This window comes from Fringilla coelebs, assembly GCF_963513975.1.
Source record: "Fringilla coelebs genome assembly, chromosome: 5".
Lineage (NCBI taxonomy): Eukaryota > Metazoa > Chordata > Aves > Passeriformes > Fringillidae > Fringilla > Fringilla coelebs.
Window position 1 is genome coordinate 72,057,740 of NC_140033.1, and position 20,433 is coordinate 72,078,172.

The window sequence follows — 20,433 nt, forward strand, 5'->3', positions numbered from 1 at the left end:
TTCTGATTGATACATCTCTGGATAATTTTGTGCAGTAGGAAACTACTAAGCTATCAGAAAAATAAAGTCAGTGGTCCTTTCAGGTCCTTTCTCCTGAAGTACCAAGGAACAACATACAGATTAGAGCTCAGTTTCCATCCCAGAATTTATTTCTTCATTCTCCTTCCAGCAGAGGAAGAAGGCAATATGAAAATTGAAGGCAATCTTCATATTCCTTATTAATTTTGTCAACTGCTGTAGTTGCTGGGGCATAAATTATCTCCAGGCCCTGCCATTGCCAAATATATTGCCACTTGGCCTAAAAATTGCATGTGCCAGGTTCTCTGGAAGTCTGCAGTGCAAGAAGTGTGAGGTGCCAGGACACAGCCCTTCATGGGGATGTGTCCTTCTCTCACTTCTGAAACAACAACAGGAGCTCAGAGCAGCTTCCAGAGCTCTCCCAGTCAAGCACAAGTCCAGAGACCAGGTCCTGTGCTTCTAGTGACCCTTCTGCTCTGCTGTCACCATGGGATTTGTTTGCTGCTCAATTTACCAGTCTGAAAAATTGATATTGGTGATGTTGATCTTGAAATTTGCTGGGAATTTGCAGCCTGATCCATACTCCACCCAAGCCAGAGGGAGATCCCATCTGTCAGGTCAGGGTTTTAGTTTAGGGCCTCTGACCACACAGCAGTTAAAGGCTGCAATGATTTGCAGTAGAGATTTCCATCTGCAGAAGCAGAGCTTTACTTCACTGGCATTGGAGTCCTGGGAGATCCTTAGGTGAACCTAGGTATGAAACATGAAAAATTTCTCCTTTTTGGACAGCATTAGGACAGTAAGATAAATGCAAATGCCATCTCATTGACCCTGCTTTTGAACAGTCTGCACGAGAATCCTGGAACTGTTTGGGTTGGAAGGGACCTTAAAGATCACCTTGTTCCAGCCCCCTGCCATGGGCAGGGACACCTTTCCCCAGCCCAGGGGGCTCAGAGCCCACCTAGACTGGCATTGGACATTTTCAGGGATGGGGTAGCCACAGCCTCTGTGGACAGTCTGCTCCAGGGCTTTACCAACACCTGAGTCAAGAATTTCCTCCCAACTTCTACTCTAGACTTGGTTCTTTCAGGCATTAGGCAATTTAGACATAACACTGCAAGAAGTTGTTGGGTTTTTTGTTGTTTTTTTTTTAAGTGTGGGTGAGGAATCATAAAATAAATGCATTTGTGTCTTATGTCTTCTAGAAGTGCAGCTTCTCAGTTGCCACTTGGTGCTTAATTTTACAGCATTCTGTTAATTTCTGAGGCAGGAAAAATGCCCAAGATCAAAAGATCTCTGTTAGCTCTGTCTGGTGCTCAGGTTTTTTGGGATCCCTGAGCACTGGCTGGATCTGTGCTCCAGGGCCACTGTGACACTGGGGTTTGTCCAGTCAGAATCCAGGAGCAGCACAGGAGCTCTCGCTCACTAGCTTTGGATTTGGCCTCAAATACAACATTTAAATAAAAAAGGAAAGGAAAAAAAGAAAAAAGAGCTGCCGGGAGGATCTTCCTTTTTGATCATTAAGACAGCAACAACAAATTATCCCTGTTTAGTGTAGGTTTTGAGATTGCTTTGGTGCCAGGAGTTTTGCCACCTGTTCCCAGCAGGATGAGGTGGGGATATGAAGAAAACTGGTAATCTTTGAGAAATAAAATATACATGTGCACTTACAAAGTGAACTTTGATAATCTTTGTAGTGAATGAGGTAAACCATCTCAGCATTACAAATCACTCAGAGGATGAGCTGCTTTGCTGCAGCCCAGACAGCTGGGGACTATTTGTTTTCATTTATTTAAAGGAACCTCAGCAGGCAGATTCAAACAGATATCTTACGTTTTCTTGTTTTTTTAAAAGCAAAACAAGCAAACCCCCATACCCAAAGCAAACAAACAAAACCTCTACCATGGTAAAAGGTCTGTATATGATCTTATTTCTTCTTTATTTTTCATATTCAGCTTTTCCTACAGCTTGCAAATGAGGTAGTGAGATCCATTCTGAACCAGAAGTGATGTTGCCTGGAAGAAGTCAGACTAGAAGTGATGAGAAGTGGCACAGGTTGCATGCTCATGTGAATGACCACAATTCCAAGCACCTCAGTATCCTGGAGGACCTGACCTGCCAGGGGCAGAACCAAATATTTATAACCATTAATAAATTAGAAGGTGCCCTAAGCAAAAATACCTTTCCAGGCTGGAGCTGGGCTGGCTCCTCAGCAGGAAGGTTTTCTTTCCCAAAGGCGTTTCCCCATCCTCGCTTCCCCCAGCAGGTGCTCAGGGACCCTCTCTCCAGCAAAAGGGACAAGAGGAAACAGGGAATTAACCCTTTGCTTAGAAGAGACTAGGCACCTTCTCATACTTGGCCAATAGCAATCAGAAGATGCTACTTAAAAAAAAAAAAAAAAAAAGAAAATGAAAAATAATCTGCCTTGCTGTAGTTAGAGGGATCAGAGGTAACAGATAAGAACAGCCTGCTGTTGAAAATAGGATGAGCACTGATAAAATGGTGGCAGAGGGGTCTTGGGTCCTGGTAGCAATGAAGGGGTTAAATAATTTCTGGCAGCCCATTGATCATGTAAAACCATGAAGCAGTTCCAGTAGAAAGAGATGTGTAGAGGTAGAAAATATCGGACGGAGTGCATGCTCTCTGTGGATAATAAAAATTACCCACTTTCTCACAGATGTCAAATCTGGCAGTTTTCCACTAAAAATTTGGACTGCATATCAACTATCCAAATTATTTTAGTGTCTGTTGAAGAGTGTGTTTGGCAGGGTTTCCAGCAGAAAAATAGGAAGTCGATTTGAAAACATTAATAGTATTTGAATACAACTGCTTAAGCTGATTGTTCCTTAGATGAACTCCAGTGGAAACACATTCTTCCCTGCAAGTCCCCAAAAGTCTCCAGGTGGGGAAAGTGGGGATGTGAAATAAGTGCTGAAGAGGGCAGGGAGAGGTTTATCTCCAGGGGTTTTGCCTTCCTCTCCCTCCTGTTTTGCTCATTTATACAGATCCTGGTTGAAGAAGTGGGGATGTAATAACTGGGCAAGAGTTTGAGAGGAAGGGGAGCTGAGAAGGAGGGGTATGGACACTGAAGAGAGAAAAGATGCAAATGACCAGGGTGGGTTTAGGGTCTTTGTAATGGAATGTGTGCAATCAGAGCAGCAGCTGAGGGATTGGCTTAGATGCCCCAAAAATGGGGAAAAAGGCCAGCAGAGAAGGCAGTCAGAGGTGTGTTGATATTGAAAATAGGGCATGTTTCACTAGCCTACCCCCAGGGTAACACAGGATTTTTGGGGTTAAAACTTGACTTTGTGGACAAGCACTCATGGTGAACACAGGGTTTCCTTCATCTTCCTCTGAAGCAGAGAAGGCATAATAAATCAGAGTGTCAATGCTGCTGTTAGGCTGGAACTGAGACACAGGAGAGTGAATCCAAGAGAGGAAAACATCAGAAGAATAAACTGAAAATTTCCTGATTGGGAGTTTGGCTAGGAAAGAGCTTATAACTATAGATCATGGATGTCATAAAATACTTGAAAACGAAGTAACAGGAGAGCAATGCACTGCTGAAAGGAAGTGGTGGAAGTCATGTTCTGGCAGGTTCCCGCTGGCTTTGACAGGCTGTTTTAACGCCAGCAGAAGTAAGTTAGTGTTTCTAACTGGGGATGTAATCACAGTAATGCTTTACTGAGCTTTCCACAGAACAAAAAGTAATAGGAAACAAATTCACCCTGGTCTCCTGGTGCTCTAGACACCTTCTGTCAGATCTTGGAAATGTCTTGTCCTGGCTTGGGCCAGGAGAATGCTGAAATAGAGCTGTTGGACTAATATGACTTTTTTTAGAGTGGAATCAGTTTCAAGCCAGTGCAGTGTTAATGGGGCTGCAGGCAGAGCAGCGCAGTTATTCCTCTTCTCAAATCCTGCAACTCTTTTGTTCCCTTACAGCACTTAAAAGGGCATCAGCAGCAAAGCTCAGCCCTGCCTCCCTATTTACTGCTGCCCCTGCCCTGCCAGCGAGGTTGGCTCTTTGCTAGAGCAGGAGCTGTGCCTGGCAGAGAGGGAGGTGCTGCTCCAGAGTGATGCTCTGCAGAGGTCAGAGCCAAGCCTCTGATCTGCCAGTGCGCTGACACACTTCTTAAAAAACAGCTCCTGTGAAATTCTCAGGCTTTGCCACATCTGATCTTTTGTTCTGGTGCTTGGAGAATTATTGTCCATCCTTATCTGAAGGGTAGCAATGGAAATCAGGTGGTTTTCTGATTTGGTGAAATTCTTGGTATAGTGAAATGGTTATAAATTTATTACTTGGATTTTGGGAGGAAGTCAGAATTCTATCTTTCAGAGGACTTTCAGGGCTCTTCCAATAGGTGATCTCTGTGGCATTCCCCTCAGGCTGAGTTGGATTCCCAGGGGGTTTTTATCCAGCTGTTGTTCCCTGGGCAGCATGACACTCTGTGGGAGAACAGAGCTGGCATTTACTCAGGGAGGGAGAACACAGCAGGGTCCTTGCCCTGCAGTGGGGCAGAGGGTAAGTCATGGAGAATAGGAAACACACTTGAACTATTCGTCTGGAGCAGTCAAGAGAAGAAACAACCAAAAAAAAGAAAAAAAAAAAGAGAGGTCTTTGAAATCCTTGGTCTTGTTTGTTTGAAGGAAAAGTGTTCCTGTCAGGTCAAGAGGAGTTTATATCTTTTATTGGTACTTCACCATTGAGTCAGGAAATGTCTTCCCAGATGCCAAAACATCCTGGAAGTGCTGAACTGATCTGTGGAGAATTTGAGACACGTTCTCGTGCACCTGTGTTACAGCACTGTGTACCTGCAGCCCTTGTGCTGGCACAGGATGATTTGAAGATCCCTCCATGCCCAGTTCTGGCAAGTGTTTGCTTTTCACTGTGCTGTCCCTGCAGGGAATGCCACCAGCTGGAATGCTCAGGGCCATCTGAGGAGGTTTTCCTCTTCTTTTCAGGGCATGGCACAAGGAGAATAGGTGAGATAATTAAATATGTGGATGTGAGGCATGTCAACTTGCTGAAGCACTGCCTTATCACTTTTGAGTGTTTAATCTTTTCTAAGAGAAATTTAGGGCAATCCCAAAGTAAAGCTATGTCTGATCACCCAGCCATCAAACAGGAAAAGATTTCTTTTTGTTATAAAGGGGTGCATCCAACAAAATTGATTTTGGGTCTCCTAATCTGTATCTGTGGTATCAAAATTTCAGTAAATCTCAGCTTTTCCTTTTGTAATGAAGCTTGTTTCTGTATAAATTCAGTTTGCTCTGTAACCCGTGTTTGGCCATCACGAGAGAATGGGCAAGTAAGTTCAAATTAAAAAGCTTCTCTACTCCTTCTCCAGTGTCCAAATGGGATGTCAAGAGAACTTCTTGTCTAGATGATTTAGGTGGATCTGCCCATGTGACTGGATTCATCTCTTAAAGGCCTGTATTACTTTTTTGGAGGTTTTGGTGGTTGGTTTGGTTTGGTTTTGTTTTGTTTTTCCTTGGGAGAAGGCTTTCAATGCCTGCCTGTCTTTTAATTTTTCTCCAGCTGGCAACTGGAAAGGAGCTCTCTAGGAAAGAGAGTCAAATCCTGACACTGGGGGGGAGTCTAGGTCTAAATCCAGTCTCTGTGGCTTCACTCTGGTCTGCTCCAAGGATTTTAAGGGAAGAGCCTTTTGTCGTTCCTGTCTCATGAAAACAGGAACTTCTAGGAGTTCCACCATTGTCCAGTTTTGTAATATTTCAGCGCCAGTTACAGGAACTGCAATCTACTAAATTTTAATTTACTAAAAATGTGATCATTTACTTAAAATAAGGCTTTGGTTATTATTCTGTTTTTGGGGTTTTTTTCTTCAGTGATTGAACAGAACCGAGTTAAATGTTTCACTGACACCTCCAACTATCCAGTGCTCAAACTTAGACAGTCTTTTAACTTTTGGGTCTACTTTTATAGGTAGCACAGGTTGATTTGATGACAGACTTCCCCAAAGCCAGAGGCACTTTCTCTTCCTGTTCTTTGGACACACATATTTCTTCTGATACCACGGGCATAGATGTCCTTGATCTTCACAACCATAGAGCTGGTGGGCACTATAACAAGTCTCAGCTTGCTGGGAGAAGTCTGTAAAACTGAGAAGGTTTTCCAGTGTGGATAATAAAATACTTTCCTGCTCCTTTATATGGCTTTAACACACACTGAGCACTGCAGTTCCTCTTAACCTGCTTTCCAGATCCCTTTGGAAGAAAAAGTTGAGAGAACACAACTGATTTGGGTCCTGATTCTGCGGGTCCTGAGTGCTCACAGCTGCCAGGACCTGCAGCTGTTCAGAGTTAAAGAATGTGGAAGTCTATTACCTGAGAAACTTTTGCCAGCAGAGCTTGGATTCATCTCTTAAGGACTAGTAATAGAAATTTCATGAACTCCCCTTTTGATCTCCGAATCTTCTGTGAGATTTGAGCTCTGTGAGATTCTGTGGCTCAGCAGGAGATCCAGTGGTCAGGATTTCCAGCTTGTTTCATTCTTGTTTGTTTGTTTCAAAAAGGGTTGGTGTACTTTTTTTTAAAATTACTCCCAGTTGAAAATTGCTGGCAGATGAAGTTTACATTGGTGAATCCTAGCATAAGAAAATAACCTGGCCTTAAGTGAAACACGGACAGGGGTGCAAGGACAATCCCTCATTTTCTGATAGTCCTCCTCTCACTCCCCATTCTGTGCCCAGCTTTAGGTGAAAGTGATAATAACCCATGGACTTCTGTGAAACTGAGACTTTCTACCCAGTTGCATCTTCCTGTGGTCATTGTTTCTGATTTTTCTGAGTTTGGACAGGCTGCAGTCTCAGCTGAGTGTTTGTGCTGGTGGCTGTCTGATATTTTAGCAGGAATTTCTGCTTGCTCCTGTCACTTCAGCATTATTCCCTGTTCCTGGAAGTGCTCAAGGCCCCTGGAAGGGGCTGTAACACAGCAAGGTTTCCCTGCCCATGATAGGGAGGTTCTAATCTAATTAGATGATCTTTAAAAGGTCCCTTCCAACTCAAACCATTCTAGAATTCAGAATCCATTCTTAAGTCTGGTTTTTTCTTTGTAGTTTGGAGGATTTTAAAACCTCCTTCCATGCAGATGGGGCCTTCCCTGTTGCTCATCAGGAATGACTTTGGCCACCTCTTCATTTGCAGCTTGCAGTTTTGAAAAGCTCCTGTCTCCAGCCATCCTTCATTTGAAAACTGATTAGCAATTGGACTGCTCAGGAATCAATCAATTCAGACATCCTTAACACAGGAAAGGGAGTAAAAGGAATTTTATTTATGACAAAAAAAAATTGTGGCTTCTGAGTACAAAGACCAGGAGTCACAGGAGCTTGCTGATTGTTTGTCATATGTGGAGAGTGTAGCTATATATTCCTTTAAGATTTCTCCTTTTTTAGAGGGTAACATTTGAATAAACTTCTCCAAACCTATTGGAAAAGGAGTTTTATCCTGTTAGCTCTTAGGCAGAGTGGTCCCTGCTAGCTTTGGAACAAGATTGTCCAAGAAAACTTAGCAAAAGGAAATAAATAAAGCAGCACATTTAAAATAAACTGCATTCTAAAAGAAAACATTTTTTTTACCCAAACCACCCACATATATGTTAACATACAGAATTAGTCCTAACCTGCCAAAAGAAGAAAACGCGCAACACCTTCCAAAGATGCAAATTGACAATTAACAAAACAATAGAGTTCTAGCCTTCCGTTGCAGAGGTGCAAATTGACAATCAGACTGCACGGAGAAACTGGTGGCTTCTCTTTAAGATTTGAGAGAAGGCTGCCCGTGGAAGGAGGGGAGGGAGAGGACTGAGAGTGCAGCCGGTTCTACCGGGGGAGATCCATCCCCAGGAGAGCTCAGGGATTCTCCAGGCTGGGTGGGCTCCATGGGCTGTGTGCTGTTAATTGTGACACCAGCAATCAGAGGGGAGGGGGAGCATTTGCTTCTGTTGAGGAATTGCAGATATTTTTTCTCAAATATATCCCATGCCCTCCAGTGATGTTGATGGGAGAAAATGCAAACCCTGTCTAATACGTTTTTTCCCCCACTTCCCTTTGCACTTTAAATTCCATCTCCTGTATTTTTCCTAATGTTTCATGCACCCATGAGCAGCTGCAGGTAACTGCCAGTTTATTTTACCCCAACTTGTCTCAGGTGTATTTTATCCTTTCCAAAAATGAAATTTTACATAATGATTTCTACTTGAGTTTAAGAGGAAATAAATAATGAGAACTGCCATGGGCTTTTCTAATAGGAAATTTTAGTGCTCAGTTCTTGGGCAAAGCAGGCTGTTGTACTGCAGGATATGTTCAAGCTGAAAATTAAAAGGGACATGAGGAACTGGAGGTCTGTTTGGACAGTTGTAATTTGGATGCAAATTTGGAAGAAGTGGTTATAAACTTTGTTTTGTGTTTTCTCACCATCCAAGTTGTGTTTGTTCTGTGCTTCTGGCTAACTCCAATAACATTGGTGCCTCAGGTTGTGGCCTGTAGTATTTCTGCTGCTGTGTACCTGTGAAAGTTGATGGGTTTTAATGGGATTTTTGCTTAGTTTGATTTTAATTTACCAGTGCTGGTTCCCAATGCCATTTAGTTTCACCATCTGATCTCTCCTGAAAGATCTGTATCACACCATGTGTAGTCCTTTTTCATTTTGTTCTCCTGAATCCTTTTCCCTTGAAGTTTTGTTACTATGGGATCCGCATTTCAAAAGTAGAAGAGTAATTTAAGGATAAGACCTTTTTAATAATCTGAATAATTTGTGGCATTTGACAAATATCCAGCTATATAGTCTGGATTTTTTGAGACTGGTTGAAGTGTTGGAGACTTGGTTGATTTGAAACCGAGCCTCATGATTAAATGTCCCGGGCATCACGGAAAGTTTCAGCCATAATTACACAATTTTAATGAATTTGTTGCTCTTGAAAATGTTGAGTTGACAGCTGCTTAGGATGAAGTCCTGGCTGTTGCAGCACATGATAGGTGGGGGATTGCAGAGCTCGGAGCTGCTCGGCTCCCTCTCCAAAGGAAGCTGAAGATCACTCAGTCAACGAGCAGCTGAGCCCTCCCTTTCCATCAACTGAGCAGCAGCATTTTATTCTGTGGACAGCTGGCTGGTGGAGAACACTTGACATCTCCCTCTGATTTGTGGTCAGCATGTGTCAGTCCACCAGGATGGCTGTGACAGCCCCCGCCGTGTCAGGAGGAGCGCAGGAATTTTGGATGCTGACACCGGCAGCGGCAGCACTCTCGAGCCTGGATGCAGGAAACAGATTAATTCCTCTTCCAGGTGCCAAGATTTAGCACCTTTTATGTATTTTGATTAGCACTGAATAGGAGATTTTTATGCTTAGTGGTGTAATGGCGTGTTGCATTCAGATACCACTTATTATGAACTAGATTCTGACATCCAATATTATCTGACTTCTCTGAAAGCCAGCCCCTCTCGAGTGGATGTGATGTTTGACAAGTAAATAATAGAGTGTGGTGCCCCATGAATGTGTTTTAACCTGTTCCACTGAAGTTTTTTTAGCGTTGATGCATGTGTTTAAGGAGTGCAGGATGCAAGGCATAGAAGGATGGAAAAGTTTGTTTATGCATTCAATAATTTCTTCTTGGGCAAGATTCATGTAGATATCATTCAACACAGCACTTTATTATCCTGCCTCTGGTACAAAGGGGCGTGTAATCTGAAGGTTGGGGGTGGACTTATTCTGTTCAAATAAAAGCCACTAAGGCCAGTACTTTTGTCCCTTTTCATGTCTTCTGAAGTCTGGGTGATTTCTAACCCTTTATTTCTTTTTTCCAGGCTATTCATGTTTGCTGTCGGGCAGGGCAAATCAATCTTTTCTAAGTACTCTTTAATCATAAATCCAGATGTATTAAGCTTGCTATTACCTAGCCAGTGGTAGTCAGAAGGAGGCAGGGGGGAATGTCTACTCAGTGTGGCTGAGCTGTGATTGGAATCACAGGGCTCTGTCACCTTCACTCTTGGACTGCAGAGATGCTTTTGGTCTTGTTGGTGAGCTGCCTTTTTAAAAAATTTTGGTTTTATTTTTACATAATAGAGGCCGTGTTCGTATTCTGTCTGATTATTGTGTTTTGTGGTGTCTGTTTTGTGTGCACTGAACGTTCATTCCCCTTAGCTTACATTTCCCCTCTGGTTTTCAATAAATCTTGGTGGACCTTTGTGTCCTGCCATCTTTTCTGCCCTTTTTCCCTAGAGTGCTAATTCCCCCCCTCCAAATATCTGTAAAATCAGCATTTTATTTTTTTCCCTCCTGAGCAGCTATTGCCATCAGCTGTTATAAAATAATGGCTTTAGATGTGTCCCTTATAATACATTGACCCCTCTGTCTGATTTATCATTAATTTCCAGAGATTTGTTCCAGGCTTGAACTAATACCTTCCCCCCAGGGTCCTGAGTTAAAAACCACACTGCAACCCACTTCCTTTTGCTTTTGTTCCTGGAATATTAATTGTATTGCCACCAGCATCCCTGGCACATAGAGGCACCCCACCACAGTTAACGATATCTGAGTGCTTTCCCTTGGCTTCTACCACAGCATTCAAGCTTCTCACACTTATTTCTGAGCTTTTATTCTATCTTGCTACTGTTTTCCACTCCAATACCCACACTCTTACCTATTGGAAAACTCATTTTTGTCTCCCTGAAGTTCTTGCCAGTTGCTTCTTTCTGCTTTCTGCCATTAAAAGCAGAAAAGGTACAACCATTTGCTGTGGGACTTGGTCTCTGCCTAACAGTGCTGGAATATTTGTAAGTTATGGTTTTACTAGGCTTGGAAGACTTTCTATGCATTAATTAATAATAATTAAAATATTAAAAGAGGATAAGTGCTGCAGCACAGTCAGCAGGAGCTGTTGAAACTTGGGGTTTAGTTTTTTTTCATTTTAATGCATTGCTCTTGAAGTGGGGTGTGTTTGGAACCAGCAGGCTGAAGGCATGGTCCCCTGAGTCTCCTTTTCTGCAGGCTGAGCACCCCCAGCTCCCCCAGGGGTTTCTCTCAGGGTTTGTGTTCCCAGCCCCTCTCCAGCCTCGCTGCCCCCTCTGGATGGACTCAAGGATCTCCAAGCCTTTCCCAAAGTGGGAAGCTGCAGCTCCTGCCTGTTCTGGTGGGCTGATTCAGCCTTTGGAGGTCGTTTGGGGTGGATTGGGATGTTCTCCCTCTCCCTGTGCACAGCAGAGAGGATCCTGCAGGCTGCAGTGAGCGGGGAGGGAAGGAGCAGATTGTCCTCCCGGAAAGCAAGAGACTCCTTCAGGATTGTGTAGGTTGTGTAATTTGAAGATCAACATTGCTTATGGTGAACAGATGGAGGAGATGATTAGAAGCTACAAGTGCCCTCCTGTGCTATAGGCCCAATGTCAGATAAACTACCTCTACAGAAAATTATCACTTTCTGAAATTCTAGGACAACTGTAGGTTGTATTCTATGAAATTGAGAGAGAAAACTGGCGTGAGGAGGAGGAAAGGATCTAGACTGTTAACTGTGTGAGACTGCAAACTGCCTCTCAGGAAGCTCAGACTCAAGGTGATTTTAGTGCCTGTGAGTGCTCAATGTTGTTTTTATGAAACTGTGCAAGAGGAAATTCCCGTTATTTCAGTCCTGGAGCTCACTGTGGCTATCATTAGTGCAAACCAGGGTGATTTTTCCCTCAGTGAGGGCATGCTCACCTGGCACAGGAGCAGGGCAGTATTTGTACACCAGAGAACACGTGCAAAAGCCTGAACAAGCACGTGGGGCTGTAGGAGAAGCTCATCTGAGAGCACCTGGTTCTCCCTGCAGGCAGTATGTGTGTGTTACAGCAGTGTGGTGCTGTTTAAAGCTGATCAGGTGAGCTTTTGGGGCTTGTTCTGAAAGATGTGTTTAAGGTATCAGTGAGTATCAAGGTGTGGAACTGTGGACAGTGATTGGGGAATAAATGGTGCTTGTGCACTGAGCTGGCACATCTTCTGTCTGGGAGTGAAGCATCTTCCCTGGGGCTTAGCTGGCAAAGCTGCCTGTGTGTAACAGGGATCCCAGCTGGAATCAGTGCTCCAGGGGCTGGGAGGGCACACAGAGGCAGGCTGGAAGATCCAGGAACTGGGTAAGCAAGCATCAGTGCCTGGGCAGACAAAACAGGCAGTGGCAAGGCAAGAGAGAGCAGCCCAGGGCCTTAGTGGAGCTCTTTCTGTGAGCTGTGTAGGGCTGGGTTCAAAGTTGTGCTCAGGAAGTAGAGCAAATACTGAAATTGTAAGAGGGGAGAAAAAGTGCTTTTCCCTGAGGATAAACCAAACTGAGCTAGCACATGTGAAAAAAGGAGTTGGTTGTTCTTGTGGCTAGATAAATCAGTGGCAGTGAGCAGTGCCATGAGTCCGGAGGGAGGATGGTCAGGGGACATGGCTCTGTACTGTCCTGCTCTTGCAATGTGTGTGTGTTCACAAAAGGATATCTCCCAAAATCAGGTGAGCAGCAGTGGGAAGGTGTTCCCAATGTGTATGTAATGTATGGTGTTCCATAGAAATGTGGGTAAATGAACACTAAGATTGTCGAGTCAGGCTCTCAAAGCATAGGAAATGCCAGAATTAGATTTGCCTGCACAACCTTAATTCAGCCCCCTTGTGCATATGCATTATGATACAGTCTTTAATTACATGATCACATATCAGACCACTGAAATGGCAGTGCTGACAGAATGAGAAGATATTCCACATTTTTCTTAATCCTTTTTGTGTGTCCCTGAGGCAGGTATATTCTATACACACTCAAACCCCAGCTTAAAAACAGAAATTCCATAATATTATTGGTATAACCAAGAGATGTGAAAATGAATAACTTCCTATAGCCTTCTCTGTGATGCTTATCACTGTTTTATCTGGATGTTGTAAAGATTGATTCTCACAACATCTATCTTGGTGGTACTCTGTTTTACAGATGAGGGAAGTTTTTGAAGGGGAAGAAAACAGTTCAGTCAAATTCTACCTGTATAGCCACAGTCATCCTAAATCCTGGCAGCAATCCAGTTCACTGAAGCCTGCTTAATTCTGAATATTTATCTGCCTTAGGGAGTTTCTGGATTACGTGAAAGTGTCTGAACTCTGCTACCCAGAGCTGTGCCCTTGCCACCTGTTTTAGGGGAACCCTGAGGAAAGAAAAAAGGTATTTTCTGCCCTTCCTCCAAAGTGATGCTGCTGTGCAGCAGGAAGGCCAGAGCCCTGTGCCAGTCCAGGCTGCAGCTGGCCCGGTGGCAGACTTGTGGAAGGATTGGCTTTCAGTGGAGTGGCTGATCCCAGGTGGATGCATGTCCTCAGCTATCGATGCCCTGACCCCAGGGTGGGGAATAATGTGCCCTGAGCCCGAGATTCAGAAGGCTGAACCAGAGCTGTATTAAGCTATGCCATATTACACTACTACAGCACTATATTAAAGAGATACTGGACCATGCCAAAGAAAAGCTGTGACTGTCTGGAGACAGCCACCACACCGTTTTGACCTAATTGGCCAATCAATCTAAATAATCATCATCAGAGTCCAATGAACAAACTCTTTTTGGTAAACAATCTCTATAACACATTCTATATGTGCCAAACCACAGGAGCAGCAAGTAGAGATAAGAATTGTTTTCTCTTCTTCTCTGAGCTTCTCACTGCCTTCCCCAGGAAAACCCCTGGGAGAGAGACTTGTCTCTCTCTGTTCAGAGAATGGGAATGCCACACTTTGCCTTTTCAGCTCTCCATGATGATAAATGAAGAGCAGAAATCTTACTTCAGCCTCTGTTCAGTCAGCAGAGAGAAGGAAATGCTGAGTTCACCTGGAGTTAAATTCCCTGTGCAAGTCCCCAGAGGTACTCCTGCCCCATTTGATGTGGAGGGAGAGTAATTCCTGTGATGGGCTTCTAAACACAACTGGGGCTGATCTGACTTCTCAAAATGTTGGTTTCACTTTATTGTACCTGCTCATATCTCTAAAATAAAGCATCAGTTGAGTGAAGGTACAGCAAAGTCTATGTTCAGGTACAGCAGGTCAGAAGGTGGGACATGGATGACAAAGGGCTTCCTGCAGGTTTTTGGATTCCTGCAGAACTGTCCCCCTTTTGGCTTGCAAATCCCTGCTGCCTTCAGTTCTCGTGTTCTAGTACCAAAACAGATGAGTTCATGGTCCAGCAGACAACTTGGTAATATGCAGCTCATGTTCCTTCCCAGAGCTGGCTCTTCTGGGGTGATACTCTCCTAGAAAAATTGATATTTGGCCATATAATTAGAGTGTACTGCAGTATGTATGCACCAAGACTGAATCCTAGCTTGGGCTTCCAACAGCTAAATGAGGAATGATTGTGAAATCTTAAAGCACAGTATTTTTTTGGATGCTCACTTCGGCTCAATTTTTTTTTTACCAGAGAATTTTACAGTATTAAACTGAAAATGTTGTAGAGGTCTAGCACCCTTTTCCTCTCACTTAGGTCATCAGGGGCTGTTAGTTACAGATACTTAGAGAGTCCTGCTGGTTTCTGCCAGCTGTGGACAGCAGCAGAGGGCTGAGTCAGTCAGAAATCCTGCAGTTACTCCCAGCTGGGAGGGTAGTGGCCTCTGGCACTCTTGGCATATTCTAAATTGATTTTTGTCCTTCTCATCTTCACCCATACTTGTTTCTCCCCAGCTCCTGCCAGCCCATCCCTCCATTTCTTTAATCTGTGTGCTTTGCTGTGCTTCAGGTCTTTGCATGGAGTTCAGTTGCCTTTGCAATCTGGCAGCAAACAGAAGGGTGTGACATTTATTTCACTGCCTCTGCAGCACTTCCAGTGCAAAACCTGGGAGCCCTGGTGACTCACAGGAGCTGCTGGAAGAGGCTCCTGAAGCAGGCTGGCACAGTGAGGGGAGCATGCCCAGCCTGGCAGGCCATCCAGGCTGCTGCAGTGATTTTCAGCAAGCCTTTTCTGCCTGGGTGTAAATGGAGAGCTCCCTGCTCCTCAGCCACAGGCAGCATTCCCATCGCTGGTTGCAAAGGGCAAGTGGCAAGAGATGATTTCCTCCATGCCCATTCCAAGGTCATCCAAGAGTGATTTAAGCTGTGTCAGTGAAAGCGATTAAAAAAAAAAAAAAGTGTGGTTCAGGTCATAAATGGCAATGTGTGAAGCCAACAGTTCATTTGTTCAAGTTTTATACTCACTGTTCTTGTGTATTGGATGCTGCATTTATTTTCTTATATATTCTATATTCTAGATATTATATATAATGTGTATTATTATATGGAAAATAGATTATTTATATATTTTATATATAAATATTATATATATTAAAAATAGATTATTTTCTTATCTATGTAATATATAATATATTATTTTCACTACATATATTAGGCCAGCCACAACTAAGATGATGGTGTTTCCAAGGGTGGTGGAAGAGGTTTGATCAGTGGTGGAGCGATTCCTGCTGATATGCTGGATATTTAGAGAAAAAAGCAAAGAACAGAACAGGGGCCTTACCACAACTGTTTGGAACTCAGTCCTTGGAAAACCACTACTCCAGAGGTTTAGGGAATTTACCTTTGCCTTTTTTGGGCTGATTCGTTGCATGTCCCACAGTTGCTAAAGTAAGAAGGACTGCTTTGCATTCAAGGAAACAGATTTTCATGCTTGCATCAGAAAAAGAAGCAAACTCTTAGCTGGAATAAGCGACGTTGTCAGCAATATAAATTTTCAAAAGCAATCTGCATTCTGTAATTCAGGTTAGGGGTATGTAAGGTGCAGCCATATTTGGAGGTTCTGCTCTGCCTGTTGCACTGGTGATTATGTACTGCAGGGAGGGATGAGGATTTGCTGCTTTGCCAGTTTAATAGAGGCAAGGTAACTAATTTGATTCGGGATGCTCTCATCACCAGTTGCTTGAAGGTGTTCAAATTTGCTTATGAAATAGTCCCTTCTGAGCTAAGGAGATGGAAATGAGACACTAAAAAAGCTTTCTTGAAATGCTTCCATGTTACCCAGCTCAGAACATCCCATTTGATATTAATATTAGGTACTGAGGCAAAGTCATCAGGTAGAAAGGGGAGGAAATGTAGAAATAGTCATTTTCTCGTGTGTTTCCTCAGGATGCTATTTTGAGGCTTTAAAAAAAAAAAAAAAAAAAGCAATTGCTGCTCTGCTGCTGAGGCTGCTGTAAAGCAGGGAAGTGGCAGATGTAATTGAAGTCCCAGGGCCCTGCCCCAGCAGAGGTCCCATCCTGGCAGCGTGCATATTGCTTATATGAAAGCGAACAGATGGATGCGCTTGGTCAATTCTGCCGGGTTCATATGGAAACCTTCAGAATTCTTTCCTACTATTTTGAGTGGAATGCTTAAATCTGCTCTCTGCTGGGAGGCTGGGGTTGGGTGCTCGGGTGGCTCCGAGCAGGGGGTGTTGCCTGGCTGTGGGTGCCTCCCGATCAGATGTGTTTATCTCCCCGTGCTCCTTCCCCCCTCCCCTCCCTGCAGGACCAATTCAGCTCCTGGAGGAGTGAGCTGGATTTTTTTCAACTTCAGTGGCATGAGAACTGTCAGCTGAGTCTTAATCATGGAGCTATTACTGGTAGTGAATGTGAAGGAAAGAGAAGAAATCCAGCTTACTTTTCAGACGTAGATTGATTGCAGAAGCACATTTTGATTATTCTTGAGGTGGAGAGAGAAGAGGAAGGAGGAGATTTGGAGAACAAAAACATCACATTTTCTTTAATTAAAAAACCCACTAATTTTCTGATACTAATTCACGCTAAATTCTTGCTGACAGTTTTTGACGTTTCCCAATTCAAAACAACTGAAAGCAATGAATTGAGGGGAGAAGAAGGAAGCATCAAGGAGGAGGGCTGTAGCTGCATTAGGGGGACACATCTTGAAGTGCTAATACTTAGTCTGGGAGAGGGGAGGAGGTAGGATTTATCTGTAAAGCCTGAAATTCGTTGCTTTTGAGTATCCTCAGGTGTGTGTGTGCACGTGTGTAACGATCTAATAACGGGGCATCAAGGGAAGAATTGGTATGTGGCTAAACTCTAAAAGCCTCGTGCAGATGTGTCAGCATCTGCATTGCCATCTAGTTACCTTTTTTTCCAAGTGTATAACCATATAAAAATATACACAATAAGTACTTGGACACTATCAATGACAGCTCTATGCAGTATTAAAGTTCTTAAAGAAACTCATTCTTGCCAGAAAGCTTTAACTTTAAAAATTTCCAGGAAAGCTGTTAAAAAAAAATAGTTGCAATCTTTGATATTAAAAGCATGTCTCTATGAAGATTGTAGTTGTGAGTGCTCATTTCTGTCTTTTTTTTTAAATAAAAACTTGTTTTAACCACTGGTGACAATAAGTGTTGTTGAAAATGGGGGCTAGAAAACAAGAGTAGAAGCTGAAATCGTTGGGAGAGAGAGCTAGAGAGCTTGAATTTGACAAAAATAGTTTCTTCTCTATTCCTCTCTCACTCTCTTGAGCTGCATCCTTCTCACAAAAACAACTCCACCCACTGTTGTAGAAAATGGCCATCTCTTGGTATGTTCTTTGGAGGTCTTGTTTTGATAGTGCTACTGCTACTTTTGGGGTTTAACATGGATAACCCTATCAAATTTTGTTAAGACATGGAAGCAATACAGAGGGACCCATGTATACTATTTAAAATACCCTTGTTAGCAGAGATTTAACAGGCATTTCATTCTGCACTGTTCATCACATTCACACATGTGGGATGGGCATTAACAGATTGAGCTACATCTTTTCATTTCAATTCTGCAGCAGTCTCTCTTTGTAGGAATATTTTATGTAGTAATAATTTCCTTCCTATTACAGACTTTCTAACTGTGTTAATGGCAGTAGTCTGGCCACAGAGACATTCGTGAGAACTACCTTTGCAGTGACATTTAAACAATTTATTTGATCTTGCTTTAGCATACCTGCTTCTGCCTTTTTTCACTCTCTTGGTGACCTCGGGAGAACTTTGTGTATAACCATGGGTCTTTCAATCACATTCAGCTTAACCAAGTGGGATGCAAATTTCTGCAAGATGTAATTTCTGAAGTCTTTGGGATTTGCAGTGAGCCTGCTGGCAGGTGGTGCCCCTGGACAGCGCTGGCATGCCTAAGGAGCAGCTCCAAGGCCAGCTGGAGAAGGCAGAGTTGAACTGAGGATGCTCCCTTGGATGGGCAGGAGTTGTTGGGTGAGCTTTGACTTACCCAAAGCACGAGGTGCTATTATCAATATATTTTTTTTCCTTGGTGCATGATAGAGGAAAAAGCAGAGCAAAGAAAGGTTGATGGCAAGAGGGCATTTTGATAAATCTCCCATATGTGCTATGTTGGATTGATCATCTTATCACCATTTAGAGAAGCTGCAAGTTGTGGGTTTGGGGCTGAAATGTGCTACTGGTGTGGGAGTGCTCTTGGCTAAAAGCCTAAAATGAGGAATTTCTTTTTGGAGGGCATATCTTGCCCTGTGCCTGGTGCAGCTCCTCCTGCACTGGACCATGTGTAAGAGTGCTCTTAGAGAGAGAATAATTTTAAAAAATTACCCCTACCACGGTAGCCTTTAACACTTCTATCAGGTTCTATCAGGATCAAAAGCCCTGCCATAAAGTGGTGTTAGGAAATCATCCAAGACAAAACCAGGGGAAGTGAAAGGCAAGAAATGAACTGAATTAACTGGCAAAAAAATTATATTTATCAGCTTGTTGATTTTTAGTATAATTAATGGAAATGAATTCTGTGAAATTGTCATTCCATGACAGCTGATTGGGTGGGAAAAACGTAGGATTGCTGCTGAATGCTTACATTGACAGGAACATTCCCATTTGCTAAAAATAAAACCCTTGGACAGTAACATCAGACAAATTTGTGTATGTGGGTTACCTGCTGTATGATGTGCCCTATATGGGAAACACTTGGAGCACATGATTAGTGTCTTTGATTTCTCTTGGACTAAATTATATTTTGGGTTTGATTTGTTGGGGCATTTGGGGTTTGGGGGTTTTTTCCTTTTTGTTGTTGTTGTTTTGTTTTGTTTGAGTGGGGGGTTTTTGAGGGTTTTTTGGTGGTTTTTTTTTTAATTTTGGTGGGGGTTTTTTGTTTGGTTTTTTGGGTTTTTTTTTGTTTTGGTTTTTGTTTTTTTTTTGTGTTTGTGTGTGGTTTTTTGTTTTTATTTGGTTTTTTGGTGCTTTTTTGGTGCTTTTTTTTTTTTAAGACCAGAAGGCAAGTCTGGTCTTTTAAGTTTGGCTTCTTCATCAACACTTGTAGATTGAGGTCTGGCTATCCCTCCTGCCTTTCCACCTCCCCAGCTGAGTTGTGAAAGGGAAGTTTCTGCCTCAGAAGCTGTGTGGAAAGCAAGCAGCTCTCCTGGCCAGGTGGTGGAGGTGCCTCAGCAGAAGTTTGTGCCCAGGGTGTGCTCCTGCATCCCTGAGCTGGGCTGCTCACCTCCTGCACACCACAATGATGATCGCTGCGTGTGTCACACCCTGCACTCCGCACAAGGGCAGAATCCAAAGGGATCTTCAGTGCTCCTCCAATTGTCAGCCTTGCTTTGCTGTGGTCACACCAATCTCGTGTCTGGCCCTGATGCTCTCCCTCTCTCCTGCCTGTGCACACAGCTCTGCCTTGCTGTCGGGATGGAGCACTCCAAGGAGCAGACAAGGCCAAATCAAGCAGCTCTCTGTCCCTGGGCTAAGGGAAATCGTGTGCAGTTCGACTTTCTCAAGTGACAACATTGATTAGGCAGCCACTACAGATGTCTGTGCGTAGTTACAGATAGCTTGGTATTTTCTGGGCACTTCCCCAGTAATAAAACCCCAAATCACTAATTACAGAAGATGGTGAAGCTTTTTTTCAGTGATTCCTTCAAATGTAGCATTTCTTTAAAGATCTTTCTTGGAAATTTGCAGCCAGGAGAAGCTAAGCCATGGATCCACTATGAATTTTTGCAGACATCCTTCTTTTGCCTCCTTTGCCTGCCAGTGTGGGTCCAGCTTAAAACACACCCAGCCCATGTGGACATTTTAGGTGCTTCCATGTGCAAAGAGTACCTTAGCCATGTCTCTATCAAAAAGAAATAAAACAGAGTTGTAGATAGAGAGTGGGGAGAAAAGAGAAAGTCCTTTCCATTTATTTCTGTATTTCGTTGCATGAATTTTGTTTGGCTTTTATTTTTTTTTAATTATTTTTTATTTAGTTTTATTTGTTTGGGCAAGTTTCCTGCCATTTACCTTTGCATTTGCATTTCCTATTGATTGGCAATTTTTAAACTGTTTATTGTGCTCTTTTGTTTGGCTGTTCAAGAGCTAAAACAAAAGCCACCAGGCCCTGTGAGGGACACATTTGCATGCGGCGAGCGTTGCCCGAGGAAAAAGTAATTGCTAATGCATATTTATGTGGCACAAATTTGCCATTTGTTTATGCATA